The sequence below is a fragment of the Heteronotia binoei genome, chromosome 15, assembly GCF_032191835.1.
Source record: "Heteronotia binoei isolate CCM8104 ecotype False Entrance Well chromosome 15, APGP_CSIRO_Hbin_v1, whole genome shotgun sequence".
Lineage (NCBI taxonomy): Eukaryota > Metazoa > Chordata > Lepidosauria > Squamata > Gekkonidae > Heteronotia > Heteronotia binoei.
In genome coordinates this window covers 59,606,434-59,623,332 of record NC_083237.1, presented here as the reverse complement: position 1 = coordinate 59,623,332, position 16,899 = coordinate 59,606,434, and the positions used below count along the sequence as shown (strand labels likewise).

At 47.9% G+C, this 16,899-nt stretch overlaps 1 protein-coding gene across 1 annotated transcript in view; it reads left to right on the top strand.

Annotated features, from left to right (window-relative positions):
- PPP1R1B (protein phosphatase 1 regulatory inhibitor subunit 1B) overlaps positions 1-16,899 on the top strand; it is a 95,148-nt gene that overhangs the window by 57,389 nt on the left and 20,860 nt on the right. The window lies entirely within an intron of this gene.

Below are 16,899 nucleotides of genomic sequence, written 5' to 3'. Positions count from 1 at the left end.
ATATTTCTTGAATTGGATTTGGCAACCCTACATCAAGGGGTGTGGCCTAATATGCAAAGGAGTTCCTGCTACCAAAAAAAAAAGCCCTGACCACGACACGAGCCTTGTTGGGAAAGCGGTCCCCTGTTCTAGAATGAAATTATGGTATACATTCCATGAAAAGCAGCAATGCCGTCTTCAGGGAGTGTCTTTGGTAGGAGAAAGGGGGACATGCAGTCACAGGCTGGGCACCTTCAGAATGATCACTGGTCGATTTATACATCAGCTAACAGGAAACAGCTTGTGCTTGCTTTGAATGCGGGAACTGCACCTTTAACATTCGGCTGCGTTGGAAAATGCGCTGGGAGACGGTGTTGCACGTGTTTGCTGCGTAATGCCTGACCTTTACTGTGAGGCCTCCCACTGTGATAGAGCTGAAGTCTGTGGCAGGATCTGTCTCATGTGCGCTTAGTTTTTTCCCCGTTTAAGAAGAGACTCTGCATGATTCTCCGGAAGTCTCCCATCCAGGCGCTTTGCTCAGATCCAGTCGCTGGGCTCCCTCTATTGCCAAACTTGCTTGACGTTAGAGCCACATAGAATAAACATCAGATGTTTGAGAGCTACAAGGAAGGAAGGGAAGGAGGGAGGGAGGGAGGGAAATAGATGGGGAGGAAGGAGAGAAAGGTGGAAAGAAAGCAATTTTAATTTTAAATGCGTTCTACAAGCCACCAGCTGGCTTGAGACAAGATATAAAGAGAGAGATGCTTTTTTCAAGTTGGCCAATGGGACAATGGCTTGGAGACAAGCAACTTTAACTTTAAAGCTGCCAGCTGGCTTGGGGAAGAGATTTAAAGAGGGAAATGCCTTTTTCAAGTCAGCTGACGGGGCAGTGGGGGCTTTGAGAGCCAAACAATATGTGTGATCAGGGGTCATTTTGTAGAAAAATAGGTGGTGGAGCTCATCCAGGGACTGTTCTGCAGCTGCACCTACTATTCAATGGACAAAGAGGTGGAACTCTCAGAAGGAGGAGGTGGGAGTCCCAGAAAGGTTCAGGAGCTGCGCTCCTGTGAGCTCCCACTGAATCCGAGGCCTGTGTGTGGAAGAGCCACATGTAGCTCCCGAACCACGGTTCGGCCACCCCTGCTCTAGTGGGAAATTTAATTAATACAGCAGAGCTCGCCCAGTCACTGTGAGCAGTAAAGAAGTACACTGCAAAACAGGTAAACGTAACGTTTCTTCGATTGAGTTCACATTCAGGTTGCAGTCAAAAGGAGAGAGAGACACCTAATGTAGAGTTGCCAATCCCCAGGTGGGGGCAGGGGATCCCCCGGTTTGGAGGCCCTCCCCCCGCTTCAGGGTCGTCAGAAAGCGGGGGGAGGGGAGGGAAATGCCTGCTGGGAACTCTGTTATTCCCTAGGGAGATTTATTCCCATAGAAAATCATGGAGAAATGATCCGCTGTTATCTGGGGCTCGGGGGGGGGGTTGGGGTAGAGGCACCAAATTTTCAGTATAGCATCTAGTGCCTCTCCCCCAAAATACCCCCCAAGTTTCAAAAAGTTTGGAGCAGGGGGTCCAATTCTATGAGCCCCCAAAGAAGGTGCCCCTATCCGTTATTTCCTATGGAAGGAAGGAATTGAAAAAGTGTGCCGTCCCTTTAAATGTGATGGCCAGAACTCCCTTTGGAGTTCAATGATGCTTGTCACACCCTTGCTCCTGGCTCCGCCCCTAATGTCTCTTGGCTCCACCCCCAAAGTCCCCAGATATTTCTTGAGTTGGACTTGGCAACCCTAGCCTAGTGTAATACTGCAAGACTCTGCCAGCACCTGAAAGACTCCCCACTCCTCCACATGAACAAAAGTTGCGGCTCCTCCACATGAACAAAAGGGTATGCGGTTTCGTGAGTAACTGCAAGATGTGAGCAGTTACTCACGAAGACTCATCCCTCCCCTGACACAAATTTTGTTCATCTTTAAGCTGCTGCTGGATTTTCTCTTTTCTACTGCTACAGACAAGCTGACACATCTGTCTCTTAAGAAAATACTGTCTCTAAAGAATACTCAGGGCTTTTTTTTTGTAGCAGGGGCTCCTTTGCATATTAGGCCACACACCCCTGAGGTAGCCAATCCTCCAAAAGCTTACAGTCGGCCCTGTAAGAAGAGCCCTGGAAGCTCCAGGACTATTGGCTACCTCAGAGGTGTGTGTAGGATTGCCAATCCCCAGGTGGGGACAGGGGATCACACGGTTTGGAGGCCCTCCCCCCGCTTCAGGGTGGTCAGAAAGCGGGGAGAGTGGAGGGAAATGTCTGCTGGGAACTCTGTTATTCCCTATGGAGATTTATTCCCACAGAAAATAATGGAAAATTGATCCGCGGGTATCTGGGGCTCTGGGGGGGCTGTTTTTTGTGATAGAGGCACCAAATTTTCAGTATAGCATGTAGTGCCTCTCCCCAAAATACCTTCCAAGTTTCAAAAAGATTGGACCAGGGGGTCCAATTCTATGAGCCCCAAAAGAAGGTGCCCCTATCCTTCATTATTTCCTATGGAAGGAAGGCATTGAAAAGGTGTGCCGTCCCTTTAAATGTGATGGCCAGAACTCCCTTTGGAGTTCAATTATGCTTGTCACAGCCTTGATCTTGGCTCCACTCCTAATGTCTCCTGGCTCCACCCCCAAAGTCCCCAGATATTTCTTGAATTGGACTTGGCAACCCTAGGTGTGTGGCCTAATATGCAAAGAAATTCCTGCTACAAAAAAAGCCCTCACAAGTGGCTAGATAACCTGGTGTCCCCTATTTGGATGTATGAGGACACTGTTTGTGCAGGAGAGGCCTTTAGAGACTTGTGACTCCATGAAGAGCCGGCAGAGAACAGGGGAAAACGAAGTGCAAACACGTGAGGGGTCGGAGGGCAGTTTCCAAGTTAAGATAAAGAAATGCACCTAATTCAAGGTGATAACACTTGTACACACTGAGAGCAATATAGAATTTCCCAAGGACCACCAGGCATCGGGTGTCTTTGGATCAGCCCACAAAGGGTTGCCAACCTCCAGGTGGTAGCTGGAGATCCCCTGGGATTACAACTGATCTCCAGCTGTCAGGGGTCAGTTCACCCGGATAAATTGTTTTGCCAGGTCTAATTCAGGAAATATCCGGGGGGCTTTGTGGATGGAACCAGGAGCGAGGTTGTGAAAAGCATGATTGAAGTCCAAAGGGAGTTCTGGCCATCACATGAAAAGGGACTGCACACCTTTTAAATGCTTTTCCCTTCGTTGGAAATAATGAAGGATGGGAACACCTTTTGGGGGGGGGGGGCAATTTTTGTGAAACTTGTGGGGGGAGTTTGAGGAGAGGCACCAGATGCTATGCTGATCATTTGGTGCCTCTGCCTTAAGAAAGAAGAAGAAGAAGATGAAGAAGATATTGGATTTATATCCCGCCCTCCACTCCGAAGAGTCTCAGAGCGGCTCACAATCTCCTTTCCCTTCCTCGCCCACAACAGACACCCTGTGAGGTGGATGAAGATATTGGATTTATATCCCGCCCTCCACTCCGAAGAGTCTCAGAGCGGCTCACAATCTCCTTTCCCTTCCTCCCCCACAACAGACACCCTGTGAGGTGGATGAAGATATTGGATTTATATCCCGCCCTCCACTCCGAAGAGTCTCAGAGCGGCTCACAATCTCCTTTCCCTTCCTCCCCCACAACAGACACCCTGTGAGGTGGATGAAGATATTGGATTTATATCCCGCCCTCCACTCCGAAGAGTCTCAGAGCGGCTCACAATCTCCTTTCCCTTCCTCCCCCACAACAGACACCCTGTGAGGTAGATGAAGAGATTGGATTTCTATCCCGCCCTCCACTCCGAAGAGTCTCAGAGCGGCTCACAATCTCCTTTCCCTTCCTCCCCCACAACAGACACCCTGTGAGGTGGGCGGGGCTGGAGAGGGCTCTCACAGCAGCTGCCCTTTCAAGGATAACCTCTGCCAGGGCTATGGCTGACCCAAGGCTATTCCAGCAGCTGCAAGTGGAGGAGTGGGGAATCAAATCTGGTTCTCCCAAGTAAGAGTCCGCACACTTAACCACTACACCAAACAGTTCCCCCAGCCCCAGATACCCACAGATTGATTCTCCATTATACCCTACAGAGACCAGAAGAAGACAGACACCCCAAAAAAGCCCATGTCCTTTGAAAAGAGGCCATCTGGTAACCCTATTTTAGGCAATCTCAAAGTCTTCATTCTTCTTGGGTGCCTTTTCAAACAGCAATGTTAAATATCAAATTCTTGATTTTTTTTAACACCTCGGGTTTTGTTGTCATTTCCCCCCCCTAAATAGCCGAGATTCAGCACAGCCATACTTGGAAGTGCTGAATATAATCAGATCAGGAGAATATACTTCTGAATGTTCGCAAGCTATTGGAGATAGGAAAAATTGCTTTAAGAATCCCTACCACCACCACCCATTTCTCCCATAGACACTTCTCTTTGGGTGTTTTTACACTGACAGTTTGCGACTCTCGTATCACCGCATTGGAAACTCACCTCTTACATTACCTAATGTTCTCGCAACTGTTTTGCATTGTTGCTGCCCGAAGATCTACATTCGTTTCGGTGAGATGAGTTTCGGATCTGCTGCTGCAACGTTTTTCTCCACACTAGTTTTGATCTGGTCTTTTCTCTACGGGCGTTTCAAACTTGTATTGTAGAAGTTTCCATGCATTTTAAAAGGCTCCTCCAAAAGCTACCACAAGGTGCAGTAATTGGTATGAGAACTGACAGCACTTGAAATTTTTACATATCATTGCTTGCCTCATCTAGAGTTGACAGGATTTCCAAGCAATTGTATACATTTAGCGAAGCACTGGCATTCTGGCCGCCCTCTGATCAGAAACATTCCCTCTCCCCCTCAAATTGAAACGCTTAAATGTAAAAGGAAAATAATTAAAGTGGAACAGTGGCAGGCGATTTGAAGACTAAAACTCTGGATCAAACTGAATGTAAAAACACCCTTTGACTCAACGGAATGTTTCCCAGGGTGTCTTGTTAGAGCTGGCACCTGTATATTTTTTTTTGCCTGACCTTGTTTCTGTCATCTTAACAACAGCCTCGTAACCCTGAACACAGTTTCGTAAGCCATTGTTTAAAAACAGGGTTGCCAGATTCCACCCCCCCCCCCGGCTACCAGTGGGGAAAAGGGGGGTAAGGATGCCAACTCCGGGTTGGGGAACTCCTGGAGATTTAGGGATGGAGCCTGAGGAGGAGAGAGACCTCAGTGGGGGTCCAAGGCCACAGAGTCCACCCTCCAAAGCAGCCATTTTCTCCAGGGGAGCTGATCTCTGTAGTCTGGAGATGAGCTGTAATTCTGGGGGATGCCCAGGTCCCACCTGGAGGCTGGCATCCCTGTTAAAAAATGTGGAGAAAACATCTCCCCTTGAGCCTTGCTACTGTTAAAGGAGCCATGAAAACACTTGGCAATGTGTGTATGTTAGGGTTGCCAAGTCCAATTTAAGAAATATCTGGGGATTTTGGGGGTGGAGCCAAGATCAAGGCTGTGACAAGCATCATTGAACTCCAAAGGGAGTTCTGGCCCTCACATTTAAAGAGACGGCACACCTTTTCAACGCCTTCCTTCCATAGGAAATAATGAAGGATAGGGGCACCTTCTTTTGGGGCTCATAGAATTGGACCCCCTGGTCCAATCGTTTTGAAACTTGGGGGATATTTTGGGGAGAGGCGCTAGATGCTGTACTGAAAATTTGGTGCCTCTACCTCAAAAAACAGCTCCCCCCAAAGCCCCAGATACCCACGGATCAATTCTCCATTATTTTCTATGGGAATAAATCTCTATAGGGAATAATAGAGTTCCCAACAGACATTTCCCTCCCCTCCCCGCGCTTTCTGACGACCCTGAAGCGGGGGGAGGGCCTCCAAACCGGGGGGTCCCCTGCCCCCACCTGGGGATTGGCAACTCTAGTGTGTGTGTGTGTTTTTCTATCTGTCTTTCGGAATCCATGTTGTCTTGACTCCTCGTCCCCTTTGCTCCATCCTCTAAAAACAATAAACAAAAGAAACTGTGTTCAAAATACGCTATACTCAAAGTTGGGCACCGCTATAATCAGAAGAATTATTGTACATAATCACAAAAGGCAATTAACACATGGAAACAACACTGATACAGAAGCTCCACTGTGTGCAGACGACGTCCTTGCAGTAAAGTAGTTTCCTTCAAATGCTTAAGAAGTCAAGGAAGTCTTCCTCAAAATAATACTATCTTCAAATGAGAGAATATCCTTGTAGAGCTAGTACGATGTAGAATAGACTCCGTCCTCTAAAAAGACACCGCTACTCAGAATCCTATTTGGTGTGTCTGGGAAAGGCTGCATTTAAGGAAGGAATCTGACCTGATAGTTGTAAATCTATGGGCCCTCTGACCCCTCAAAAAAAAATAACGTAAGCCAGGGGTCCCACAACCTTTTTTGAGCCTTTAGGTATTTTTATTTTTGACGGGTACAGTCACAAAATGGCTGCCCCAAAATGCCTGCCAAAGAACAAGAAATTGGATTTATACCCCCCACCCACCCTTCACTCCAAGTCTCATAGTGGTTTACCCTTCCTCTCTCCACAAAAGACACCCTGTGAGGTAGGCGGGGCTGAGAGAGCTCTGAGAGAATTGCTCAAGAGAATAGCTCTGAGAGAATTATGACTGACTCAAGATCACTCAGCAGGCCTCACATGTCTTCAAACGACTTACAATCTCCTTCCCTTCCCCTCCCCACAACAGACTCCCTGTGAGGTGGCGGGGAGCTGAGAGAGCGCTGAGAGAGCTGTGACTGACCCGAGGTCACCCAGCTAGCTTCATGTGGAGAATTGCGGAATCAAACCTGGTTCTCCAAGATTAGAGTCCATGCTCTTAACCACTACACCACAAAATAGCTGCTGGACTTTCCTTTAGTCACCCAGTGAAGATCCTTGTGCTGTGGTGGCAACTGCTTGTTAGAGCTGGCACCTGTATATATATTTTTAAAATGTACACAGTCAATCAAATCCTGAAATCAGAACTGGTACCACCCACTTTCTAAAAAACACTTGGCAGGTGCCAGGAAAAGTATCAGTGGGCACCACCCCGAGACACCTGACATAAAGCAGTTGCAAGAGTTTTCCAACTTGGAGAAATAACAGAAGCCATGTTGGATCAGACCAATGGCCCATCCAGTCCAACACCCTGTCACACAGTGGCCAAAAAACCTTAAGTGCTTTCAGGAGGTTTCACCAGTGGGGCCAGGACACTAGAAGCCCTCCCACTGTGACCCCCCCCTCCCCCCAAGCACCAAGAATACAGAGCATCACTGCCCCAGACAGAGAGTTCCAACAATACGCTGTGGCTAATAGCCACTGATGGACCTCTGCTCCATATGCTTATCCAATCCCCTCTTGAAGCTGTCTATGCTTGCAGCTGCCGCCACCTCCTGTGGCAGTGAATTCCACGCGTTAATCACCCTTTGGGTGAAGAAGTACTTCCTTTTATCCATTCTAACCTGACTGCTCAGCAATTCCGTTGATTGCCCATGAGTTCTCGTATTGTGAGAAAGGGAGCAAAGGACTTCTTTCTCTACCTTCTCTGTCTCGTGCATAATCTTGTAAACCTCTATCATGTCACCCCCTCAGTCGACATTTCTCCAGGCTAAAGAGCTCCAAGCATTTTAACCTTTCTTCATAGGGAAAGTGTTCCATCCCTATAATCATTCTAGTTAATCTTGTTGAAATTTGTCTTAAACGTCCATTCTGTCCTTAAACCAAGATTTCTTCTTCCCATCCTCCAACTTTCTAAACACTTCGCCAGATAAACATGTATTTCCCCCTCTTTTTAAATCGGTGACCTTAAACGTGCAGAAACAGCAGTGAGATTTCCACTTTAGCAGGGTTAATAAACTTTGTGACTAAACATTTTTTTTTCTTTTGCCCTAAATAGATTCATGGAAAAGTCCCCCCCCCCGCCCCCGCAAACAAGCCTGTACTTCATAAACGTGAAGCAGCCACCACCCCCCACACCTTTTAAATGCCAAAATAGAAACAGATTTCTCTTGTGTATAATTAATATTTTCCGGCTTACAAGGTGAAGGCTGGCCCTGAGTCGTCCTGAAATTCTGGCACTCCTGGGGAAAACTGAGCAAAGCTGCTTTTTTTGGAAAAGAAAGATTCAAAGGATTCTGGGAATATTGACACGAAGGATTCAAGACATCTAGATAGGGATGACCAAACAAGAGACCTCAAAAAACAGACATTTGCATGTGCTAATTTAATAAAGTCTTAGATTCCCCTATTTTAATCTTTCCCATGTCTTTAAGAGCTGCTGTAAGAGCTCTCTCAGGGTGCCTTCCTCACAGGGTGTCTGTTGTGTGTGGGGGGGGGGAGAGGGAAAGGAGAGTGTGACCGCTTTGAGACTCTGAAAGTATAGGGTAGGATATAAATCCAATATATCATAATCTTCTTCTTCTTCATCTTCATCCTACCTTCTTTTGCCCTCAATAGATTCATGGAAAAGAGTCCCCCCCACCCCCGCTGTTATACTATTTTTTTGGTGCTCTTGGTTTTACTGGCCACTGGATTTCTTTGCCACCTGGGTTAGTTTTATTTCGATTTGATTTTTTTTCAATTGCATTTTAAATTTTTCTGGGAAGCTTCCTGGAGCCGTTGGTTGGAGAGGCGGCATCTGCGTGTACAAAATTACGATATAAAGCGAAAGGTGACGTCTTGAACTAACAGGACCCTGGTGGGAGGGGCAGGGGGTGGGAGTGGTTTAAAAAAAGCTCAGTACTAATTTTAACACAACTTGATGCTCTTCCCACTCCTGTTCTAGATGGTTCAGTTTGCACTAATAATTTAAAATAGCAATGGAGATCAGTGCCGCAGTTAAGTTGCTTATTCTGAAAATGAAAACCATTGGCACGCCACCTAACTGGAGGCAAAGGAGAACTGTGTCTTTCACAGCCGGCCAGCAGAGAATATTGTTCAAAAGTTATGCTCTCTGCACCCCTGAAATAGCAAACCTGACCTGCCAATATTCTTTTTTCAAGAGCCTTCTTTGCCCCTGGTCAAGGGTGGAATTCTAGCAGGAGCTCCTTTGCATATTAAGCCACATCCCCCGGATGTAGCCAATCCTCCAAGAGCTTACAAAAAAGAGCCCTGTAAGATCTTGGAAGATTGGCTACATCAGGAGGGTGTGGCCTAATATGCAAAGGAGCTCCTGCTAGAATTCCACCCTTGCCCCTGGTCATTCTCTACTTGGCACAGGCTCCGCTGGTCACTGATGGCTCCTGAGACTTGCCAGGTCCCGGCGGAAGGTAGGGGCATTGGGTTGCCAGCTCCAGGTTGAAAAACAGAGATTTGGGGATGGAGCCTGCGGAGGACAGGGACCTTAATGGGGCACTCTGCCAGAGAATCGACCCTCCAAAAGCAACCATTTTCTCCTGGGCAACTGATATGGCCAGGGACCTACATACCTTAGGGACCGCCTTTCCCCACATGGACCCCAGAGGGCACTTCGGTCAGGGTCTCAGAACCTGCTCTCGATCCCCGGCATCAAAGAGGCCAGGCTCAAGAAGACCAGAGCGAGGGTCTCTTCTGTTGCGGCTCCTTACTGGTGGAACGAGCTTCCGGAAGAGGTTAGGGCCCTGCGAGAGCTCAGACAATTCCGCAGGGCTTGCAAAGCGGCGCTCTTCCACCAGGCATTTCTGAACTGAAATTTGTAACGACAGATATTATACCATCCGGCCCCAACAGACACCGATCGGCCCACCTCGAATACTCTGTTGTTACCCTGAGACAATAGGACAGCTAGTATCGATTGTAGGGTTGCCAATCCGCAGGTGAGGGCAGGGGATCCCCCGGTTTGGAGGCCCTTCCCCCGCTTCAGGGTCGTCAGAAAGCGGGGGAAGGGGAGGGAAATGTCTGCTGGGAACTCTATTATTCCCTATGGAGATTTATTCCCATAGAAAATCATGGAGAATTGATCTGTGGGTATCTGGGGCTCTGGAGGGGCTGTTTTGGGGGGTAGACGCACCAGATTTTCAGTATAGCATCTAGTGCCTCTCCCCAAAATACCACCCGAGTTTCAAAAAGATTGGACTAGGGGGTCCAGTTCTATGAGCCCCAAAAGAAGGTGCCCCTATCCTTCATGATTTCCTATGGAAGGAAGGCATTGAAAACGTGTGCCGTCCCTTTAAATGTGAGGGCCAGAACTCCCTTTGGAGTTCAATTATGCTTGTCACAGCATTGATCTTTGCTCCACCTCTAATGTCTCCTGGCTCCACCCCCAAAGTCCCCAGGTATTTCTTGAATTGGATTTGGGAACCCTAATTGATTGAAACGCCAATATATTCTGTTACTAGATCGAAACAGAGCACCTGACATTGTTTTACGATACGTTTAATATATCTTATCTTTGATGTATTCTTATTTTTTATGCTTGGCTTATATTAATATTGGTTTTTATGACCTTGAATGTGAGCTGCCCTGAGCCTGCCTCGACGGGGAAGGCGGGATATAAGTCTAATAAATAAATCTGTGTAGTCTGGGAGATGAGCTGTCATTTCAGGAGATCCCCAGGCCTAGGGTTGCCAATCCCCAGGTGGGGGCAGGGGATCCCCTGGTTTGGAGACCCTCCCCCCGCTTCAGGGTCGTCAGAAAGCGGGGGGGGGGGGGAGGGAAATGTCTGCTGGGAACTCTATTATTCCCTATGGAGATTTATTCCCATAGAAAATCATGGAGAATTGATCTGTGGGTATCTGAGGCTCTGGGGGCGCTGTTTTTTGGCGAAGAGGCACCAAATTTTCAGTATAGCATCTAGCGCCTCTCCCCAAAATACCCCCCAAGTTTCAAAAAGATTGGACCAGGGGGTCCAATTCTATGAGCCCCAAAAGAAGGTGCCCCATCCATTATTTCCTATGGAAGGAAGGAATTGAAAAGGTGTGCCGTCCCTTTAAATGCGACGGCCAGAACTCCCTTTGGAGTTCAATTCTGCTCGTCACAGCCTTGCTCTTGGCTCCACCCCCAAAGTCTCCTGGCTCCACCCCCAAAGTCCCCAGATATTTCTTGAATTGGACTTGGCAACCCTACCCAGGCCCCACCTGGAGGCTGGCATGCAGGGCCAGCCCTAGACCGTCTGGCACCCTAGGCAAGGTTAACTTCTGGCACACACACACCCCGCACTGATAACGTCATCGAGTCACGTGGGGAGCGCCCGATTTGGTGCCCCCAAAAGGCCGGTGTCCTAGGCGATTGCCTAGTTGGCCTAGTGGCCAGGCCAGCCCCGCTAACATGGCTGTCGTATGAACTTATTTCAATTTCCTCTTCCTCATATTTTGTGAAATCTCAAGGATGGGGTGGGTAGGCTGTAGCAAATCATGCCATTTGAAGCAGGGTTAATCTGGGGTTAAATAAATAGAAGCAGGGCTTTGAGAAAAGGAACCCAGGAGCAAGGCACGGCTACAAAGAAACCAGAGGCTGTTGGAGAGAGAAGTTGACAGATGTTACCTGATGCAAATCTCTCCATCAACAAAGAAGATATTGTCTTTCTCTCTCTTGCTCCGGAGGCTGTTGTTTTTCTTCCTCAAACCAGGCGAATCACATTCCTCACTGAGGACTAGGTCACTGCCAAGTCTAACAAACAAGGAAATGATTTTTCACTGGTCTCGTTTCTGGTGGTGTGAGAAAATTTGTGCCTTGCCTGTACTTTCTCAGAGCAGCTGGTCTGTTTATTTGGGGGCTGGGGGGGTTGGTTAAGATGTCTTCTGTTAATATTCTGGTCACCCCTTTCTTGAGCACTGGGTTGGGCATGGGTGTTTGATGTGGTTTCCTGCAGAAATTGGCTGCAAAAGGCCTTACGATGATTTTTAAAACCTTGCAGGTGTTTGCCCCTCCTAGATAATGCCCCTGAATGTTCATTGACATTCCAATTGTTCTGAGTGAAGGTGTCAGCTGCATAATGCTAACGATCTGTATGCATGCGTGAAAGACCGGTTTGGCTACGGGAAATGACTGAAGAAGAGCTGCATACTTCCGGCAGGAGGGCATGGCCCTCAACAATGGCCCCCCGATGGTGGAATCAACTTCCAGAGGTGGTGCGAGCCCTGCGGGACCTGAATCAGTTTCGCAGGGCTTGCAAAACCTCCCTCTTTCAGCTCACTTTTAAGATAGAACCCGGCTAAATTGACTTCTAGCCATCTTATATATGTCTGTGAATTGTAGCACCTTAATTACTAACACATAATGGCTGTCTTATTTAATTTTAACCTAATTTATAAATGTAATTTAATTGTATTTTAATTTGTTTTATTGTATTGATTGTATTTTATTGAAATCATGGTTGTACCATGCCTGTGAGCCGCCCTGAGCCTGCCTTTGGCAGGGGAGGGTGGGATACAAAAATAAATTTATTATTATTATTATTATTATTATTATTATTATTATTATTATTATTATTATTATTATTATTATTATTATTATTATTATTATTATTGTATACTTCCAGCAGGAGGGCATGGCTACGGTTGATTAGCAGACAGGAATATGTGGGTTTGGTTGGTTTTTTTTTTTAAATCTATCACTGTGAAGCAGTTTTTCTTCCTCTCCCAAAAGACTAGAAGTCGAGGGCATTCAATGAAGCTGATGGGCAAGTAGGCTCAGGATGGACAAAAGGAAATACATCTTTACACAGCAAGTGATTCAAATGTGGAATTTGCTGCCGGAGGATGTCGTGACAGGAATAAAGCAGTGGACAAGTGCACCTTTTAAGACCAGCTAAGTTTTATTCAGAATGTAAGCTTTCGTGTGCTCTTACATTCCGAATAAAACTTAGTCTTAAAGGTGCATTTGTCTACTGCTTTGTTCTATTGCTTCAGACCAACACGGCTGCCGACTGGGATCTGTCCACAGGAATAGACAGCTTTAAAGGGGGATTACATAGATTCACAGAGGACAAGTCTATCAACGGCTACTAGCCATGGCGGCTGAAGGGAACCTCCATATTCAGAGGTACTAAATATCTGGATCCCAGAGCCAGGACGCATAACAGGAAGGCCTTGGCCTCTGTGCCCTGTTGTTGGCCCTCCAGAAGAACTGGCTGGCCACTGCGTGTGTGACAGGATGCTGGACTAGATGGATGCTCACTGGTCTGATCCAGCAGGGCTCTTCTTATGTTCTTATGAAGGCCTCAGCCTCTCTGCCCTGTTGTTGGCCCTCCAGAGGAACTGGTTGGCCACTGTGGGAGACAGGATGCTGGACTAAATGGACCACTGGTCTGATCCAGCAGGGCTCTTCTGATGTTCTTGTGAAGGCCTCGGCCTCTATGCCCTGTTGTTGGCCCTCCAGAAGAACTGGCTGGCCACTGCATGTGTGACTGGATGCTGGACTAGATGGATGCTCACTGGTCTGATCCAGCAGGGCTCTTCTGATGTTCTTATGAAGGCCTCAGCCTCTCTGCCCTGTTGCTGGCCCTCCAGAGGAACTGGCTGGCCACTGTGTGAGACAGGCGACTGGATTAGCTGAACTACTGGTCTGATTCAGCAGGGCTCTTTTTATGTTTTTATAAAACAAGATGCCTTGGTGGTTTCCCCTATCTATATTGGGGGGGGGGGGTTAAAACCCTTTCTTCCTCTAAAGAGCACAGAGAAGTAGACATGGTTCTGTCCTCTCCCGTTTTATCTTCACAACGATCCTGTCAGGTAGTTTAGTGCGAGAGACTGACTCAAGATCAGTCTAGATGAGGAACAGAGATATTTCAAAGAGGGACAGAAATATTCCCTACACCCTTGGTTTTGCAAATTCTTGCATTTTATAAGATCTGTACCACCGCTTTCCTGAAATTCTTTTCTAGACGACATCAGACTAGAATTTGGGAGATCCAGGTTCAAATTCCAACTCTGCCGTGAAAGTTTCCGGGCAGCGTTGGAGCATTTGCTTTCTCTCAGCTGACCCTACCTCACAAGGTTGTTGTGGGGATAAGACAGAGGAGAGGAAATGTGTGCTGCCTCCCTGTGTTCTTTGAGGAGTGAGAAGGATAAAAATATGCCAGGCGGATAGAGAGATTCTCCCCACACGCTACAGTTTCATTCCTGTTTTAGTCATAGGGTTGTCAATATCCTGGTGGACTCTGGATTTACAACAGCTCTTCAGAGGTCGGGTCTCCTGGATAAAATGGCTGCTTAGGGGGATGGACAGCATGGCATAAGGTTGCTAGGTCACCCCTGGCTGCAGGCAGGGGGATTGCCCTCACTTGCGCAAAGTGACGTCAGCATGCTGGGGACACTCTAGGATTTACAGTAAAAACGTTATGGTACCATAGAGTTTTACCGCAAACCCGAGTGTCCCTGGCATGGAGCTCTAGGATTCATGGTAAAAACTCTACGGTATCATTGAATTTCACTGTGAATCCTAGAACATCCCCAGTGTGACGTGCCTGGCACAATGATGTCACTTCCAGGTGACATCATCACACAGGGCATGTCATGCAGTGACAGGGATGGGGATCCCCCGGCGACCTGCTCCATGCTGGCCAGCCAGGCCCCAGGGAGGCTGCCACACAGTACATCTGGGCCCTGTGATCCCTGCCTGGCCCTGGGGAGGCTGCTGCACAGCGCAGCTGGGCCCCACGATCCTTGCTGGCCAACCAGGCCCCAGGGAGGCTGCCATATGGCTCAGTTCGGCCCAGTAATCCCCGAGGGCCACACCAAGTGACCTCGAGGGCTGCATGCAGCCCTCGGGACAGAGGTTCCCCACCCCTGTTCCAGGGGATCACCAGGTTTCACCTGGAGACTGGCATTCCTACCTAGGATGGCCAGAGCAGCTGAAGAACCGGGGGGAGGGGGGGAGAGAGATTCTGTAGGAAGCCTTGCCCTCGATACCAAGAAAACAGGCGTAGGGAAGGAAGTTTTGTTTCTTTGCCCTTGGACAAATTTTTTTGCTCTGGCTGAAGGTCTCATCCGGAAGCCTTGGAACCACCACGATAGCCGGGAAGTTGCAAGAAATCTGCCAAAAGTCTGTGGGAAGCTCAGTGGGGCGGGACCGAACTGGAGCACAGGCCGTGGGAGGGCTCGAGCTGCCCAAGCTGTTGTGACCAGGGCTTTTTTTGTAGCAGGAACTCCTTTGCATATTAGTCTACATCCCCGCGATGTAGCCAATCCTCCAAGAGCTTACAGCAGGCCTTGTAAAAAGAGCCCTGTCAGCTCCAGGAGGACTGGCTGCATCAGGGGTGTGTGGCCTAATAGGCAAAGGAGCTCCTGCTACGAAGAAAGCCCTGGTTGTGTGACCCATAGAATAGGGTTGCCAACTCAAGAAAAATCTGGGGATTTGGGGGATGGGCCAGGTGACTATGATTTCTTCTTGAACTGGAGATTCCATGTTAGTTTCAGATCTGCTTTACTCAAAGTATCCTTTAAGGAACCTGGTAAAATACAGAGCACCTTAGTCTACAGGTATGCTTACGGAGAATTTTCCACAGTCAGTCTTCCAGCGTTCCATTACCCTAATGCCCAAATTTCTTTATTGCGTTTAAAAAGCACACACACAAAAAACACAGACACAAAAAAATCCGATCAGAAACCTGCCTTCCATGTTTTGCCTCTCCCAACACTTATCATTAAACCTGTAAATTTATTTCCACCTGTACAGAATTAAGCATCGCTGATCTGTCACTGTAAGCTCTCCTTCCTTGGAGGTTTTAAAGCAGAAGCTAGAATGAATGAAGATCTTGTGGATTTAGGGGGAGGTATTTGTGAGTCCCCTGCATTGTGCAGGGGGTTGGACTAGATGACCCTGGAGGTCCCGTCCAACTCTATGATTCTAGCTTGACTTTTAAACAAAAAAATAAATTTCTGCAGCTAGTAACCCTGGGAAAGAATTATGCCGAATTCAGCTCCATTTATTGGTTATGTGAATTTATAGATCGTTGTCACCAAACCTTTTTTTTGTGTGTGTATTTGTGCATTTGTGTGTGCGTGTGTGTCTGTACCTGGAAGTCATGGCGACCTCTGGTTACTAACCCTTACTGGAGGCCTGGAGGTATATTCAGAGAGGTGGCTGAATAAAGCCTGCCCCTGCCCTCCCGACTGCTGGTATCCCAAGGAGGTCTCCCATCCAAGTACTTGCCAGAGTCGGTCCTGCTTCCGACAGGGGTGGAATTCTAGCAGGAGCTCCTTTGCATATTAGGCCACACACCCCTGATGTAGCCAATCCTCCAAGAGCTTATGAGGTTCTTAGTGCAGGGCCTACTGTAAGCTCTTGAAGGATTGGCTACATCAGGGGTGTGTGGCCTAATATGCAAAGAAGGTCCTGCTAGAATTCCTTACAGGGCTCTTAGTGCAGGGCCTACCGTAAGCTCTTGAAGGATTGGCTACATCAGGGGTGTGTGGCCTAATAGGCAAAGAAGGTCCTGCTAGAATTCCTTACAGGGCTCTTAGTACAGGGCCTACTGTAAGCTCTTGAAGGATTGGCTACATCAGGGGTGTGTGGCCTAATAGGCAAAGAAGGTCCTGCTAGAATTCCTTACAGGGCTCTTAGTACAGGGCCTACTGTAAGCTCTTGAAGGATTGGCTACATCAGGGGTGTGTGGCCTAATATGCAAAGAAGGTCCTGCTAGAATTCCTTACAGGGCTCTTAGTACAGGGCCTACCGTAAGCTCTTGAAGGATTGGCTACATCAGGGGTGTGTGGCCTAATAGGCAAAGAAGGTCCTGCTAGAATTCCTTACAGGGCTCTTAGTACAGGGCCTACTGTAAGCTCTTGAAGGATTGGCTACATCAGGGGTGTGTGGCCTAATAGGCAAAGAAGGTCCTGCTAGAATTCCTTACAGGGCTCTTAGTACAGGGCCTACTGTAAGCTCTTGAAGGATTGGCTACATCAGGGGTGTGTGGCCTAATATGCAAAGAAGGT